A 4,248-nucleotide genomic window follows, 5' to 3' on the forward strand; every position below is an offset into this window, starting at 1 on the left:
CGAAGTGGGGCATACGAAGGATTAATATCATTTGGTACGCTTTGAATGGCACAAATGGGTCAAAGAAGGCCTACAATCATTTTTCAAATCAAACATTACTCATAATTTTGCCTCAATAAACATTTAGGCTAAGTTCTAGATCAACATTGTAATGTAATGAATTAATCTAAGGCTCACCACACAAATGAACATGAAACAATGAGGTTAATTTCATTCTTGTAGTAGATGTATGCAAGAGAATTTTCTCAAGTATCACTAAGGTGAAATAAGAGGTACCAAAAGAATCTATGGTTTACCATGAAGTTGTTCATCTCCATCATATCAAATATTTCTTCCACATGCACACTCCTAACTATGTTGGTACCAATAAAGCTTAGACTTTGATTCTTTGTTTTTGAAAGAAGAAAATGAGACCAAACCCAAATGAGGGTTGCCTACGTATGTTGTAGAAAACAAGAATTAGGTCTGCGTAGTTCAGGTATACATGGTATAAGACATATGTTTTGAACAACAATATACTTTTTGAATGAAAAATAACAGAAATAAAAATCCAATGAGTCATTAAAGGGATGACTAACCAAACTAAAAATGAGTCACATTGAAGGGCAGACTACCCAAATTTTGAAAAATATCAAATAAATTTTGTTTTTTATTTTTTTTTTAAAAAAATGTAAGAAAAAGAAAATCAAAGATATTTACTAAACATAACATCCTGTACAAAAGTTAATTGGAAGAGATAGACAAACTCAGAGCAATCCCTCGCTAGTCAGGTGTCTGAGTGCAGTCTTGGTTGAATTTTTGGGGATTTCCCTCAAAAATATTGCCCCTGTTCCAGCTTCAACATACTCTAATATTCAATCTTGTGAATTTTTTTGAGATCTTCTCAAAAGTTTTTCTTTAGTTTCCATTGTAAAATATTAGAAAGCTTATGGGGAACATGACCGAGCCGTGGTGGCACCTACGTATCCCGTTGAAGCAGGAATCAGGTCAAACATAATTTCAACATAAACATACATATGCATGTTTTGTATGATTATTATGAATTAGTGATTGTGTTTAAAAGAGGTGAGGGTATGAGTTAGAGTTCAGCTTTGACCCAATGTATTTCTAGAATGTACAAGGTAATGTTAATAATTCTTGAACTAGATGGTAAAGTTCAAAAAGAATGACCCTAAAGATCAGAATAGATGTAAAAACAAATGATATGAATCTGAAAGATGGTCGTACAGACTGAAATGAATATGAAGTATTGAAAAAAAATTACATCTCAACATAGGTCAGCCAAAATCATTGAACAACGTAGACGAGACTGAAAATAATGTGTAAAATATATATGTGCAACTAAAGAATGTGTAGTACATGTAAGATAAAATATAGAATATGCAAAAAATGTATCAAATCAAAATATAACAAATAAATAATAGAAATTCATTCGGCTCAAGTATCGATAAAGAATACTCAGACAATTATCAGATGATGTATATTAATCTTAACACGCCGACTCTGAAATTGAGGAATTTTGAAAAGACTCCGAAAAAGTGCAAGACACTTCATTGCATATTCAGTGTGTGATAGTGTACAATCAAGAATCGATAAAAATGAACTGACAAATAAATAGAATGTCAACAAATATACAATTACGGTCTATAAGTAAATAAAGAATTAAAAGATTGGTAATAATACAAAGAATTTATGTATAAATAATGAACACAAAATTATGTACAAAAAAAAAATTCACAATGTGTGGAAAAAAATCAACGAATTTTAAAACAAAATTGACATGTGAAAAATATGAACAGCAATACCTCCCTCAATTGAAAAATTGAGTCTATCACGGTTTAAACCTCGATTGTTCCCCAGCGGAGTCTCCAAACTATTATTCCCTATTTTTACTGAAGTTAGATAAAACACAACATGTAGACTCTAAAAGGGTTAATTATTGTATAGGGTCGCCACCTAATTTATTAAGGAAAATAAGGAAACCTGTTTGATGCATGACATGTATGACTCACATTTCAATTTGCAAAAAACCAATTTAGATTCTAGGTAAGGGTTTACATTATTCCAAAGGGAAGGTGTTAGGCATCCTTTAGAATCCACAAAATGTAGTACCCGGCTAGACTTAATTTATCAAAAAGGAAGGGGATAAAATTATTATTTACAAGTATAACACACTTATATATAAAAAAATATGTACTAAAATTGCATAAAAATATATGTATAAATGAGTATGTATCAAGTAAGTAATGTATATTATTGTCAATTATATGTATAAAAATATAAAAAAGACGATATAAATATATATAAAAAAGTAGTTTTATCATGAAATATTAAAAGAATTGCCCTTTATTAATATGACAAAAAAAACTTTTTTACCATAAAAAAAACTTTTGTGATGTGTGAAAAGGAAAATATTTCTTTTATAAAACAAAAAAATATTCTCAAATAATATTTTTAACTTACAATATCAATGAGAGGATAAATTATGAAAAAAGATTTTAAAGGAAAAAAATTGTTTAATATTGTCTAAAAATGTGAATTTACTGATTAAATAGTTAAATCAATTAAATTTCTATATGTAAGTATTTACAGTCTAAGTTTTGTCTAATATCAATAATATACACAATAATAAATTAAAAATAATATTCAAACTTTATTAAATTTGAATAGCTTACTTGGAAAGCAACTCTAGGCTGCTTACCTATAAAGACACTTAGTAGAAATATTAGTAAGGTATAACTATGAATAATAATAATAATAATAATAATAATAACAACAACAACAACAACAACAACAACAACAACAACAACAAAAATAAAATCCGTCTTATAAATATGGAGGCCTTAGAAATCGATGGTAATTTCTTCATCGACCACTCGTAAACTACATATAAAAAAATACAGTAAATAAAAATACATCTATGTAATACATAAATAAATAAAAAATGGTCAAATAATGACAACAAACATAATTGACTACGGAAAAACTAATTAAACATCACCAACCAATAAAATCAGTTTCGTTCACCTATAAAAATCTTATAAAAATATAAATCATCAATTCCAACAAAATAAAAAGTGGTCAAATATGAAAAAATAATAATAATAGTAAATGAATAAAGTAATAGTGAATATTAAAAGTAATAACCAAAGTAAATAAAATAATGAATTCCACTTAATCATTCATAGACAATGTAATTTAAAATGTAAATTTAAACTAAAATTCCTGTCTTTTAAAATAGGAAGGCCTCAAAAACTGACGAAGAGATTTTTTCATTGGCCAATTTCAACTTGTAATATATAATATATAATGTATACTTGGATTAAAATTTTCGTCTTTTAAAATGGAGAGGCCTCGAAAATCGACAGAGAGATTTTTTCATTGGCAATTAGACCTGCAAACAATTTAAAAATAAAACAGATAAAATTGAAGTAAAAGAATAACATTATAGATGCTCAAATTAACTAAAAATGTCTAACAAAATGACCCAAACAAAAATAGTAAACAAAACTTAACGAAGAATCATTAATAATGACCGGAGAACATGAAAACACAGAAAATAATGGCTTGAATTTGAACCCTTCCGTCCAGATCTGAAATGGAACAAAATATACATGGAAATGCAGTAAAATATAGCAATAAGAACAACAAAATCATAAAACAAAGTGAAGAAATATTTATGTCTAGTTAGATTTGGGAGTGAAAGCTCAAACCTCACCAAAACTAAAGTGTGTTTGGCTGGAAAAAAAGAGGATTTTGGTGGATTTGGTGGTTGTTGGTTGGTTTTAATGGAGAAATATGAAGGAGAGGGATAAAGTAGTGAAAAAGAGTTAAAATTAATTTTATTTATAGTGAGGGTGAGGAAGAGAGTGGAGAAGATGAATAAATATTATGGATATATTTTTTTAGGAAGAATTAGATATGAGAGAGAAAATATTTTAAAATGATCGTATAGGTGTAAAAAATTGTAGTGTATAGTTGTTGAACTTTTGTTGTAGTTGTTGATGGATGTGTTTTTTAGTAAGAATAAGAGAGGAGAGAGAGAGAGTTTGAAAATGGTTATATAAGTGTAGAAAATTATAGTGTGTAGGTGTTGGTCATTTGTTGTGGTTGTTGATGGGTGTTTTTTTTTTAGGAAGAATAAGAGAGGAGAGAAAGAGAGTTTGAAAATGGTTATATAGGTGTAGAAAATTGTGTGATTAGTGGGGTAGGTAAAATTGTGGGGAAAATTTGTGTGATTAGTAGGGT

This window comes from Solanum dulcamara, chromosome 12 (genome assembly GCF_947179165.1).
Source record: "Solanum dulcamara chromosome 12, daSolDulc1.2, whole genome shotgun sequence".
Classification (NCBI taxonomy): domain Eukaryota; kingdom Viridiplantae; phylum Streptophyta; class Magnoliopsida; order Solanales; family Solanaceae; genus Solanum; species Solanum dulcamara.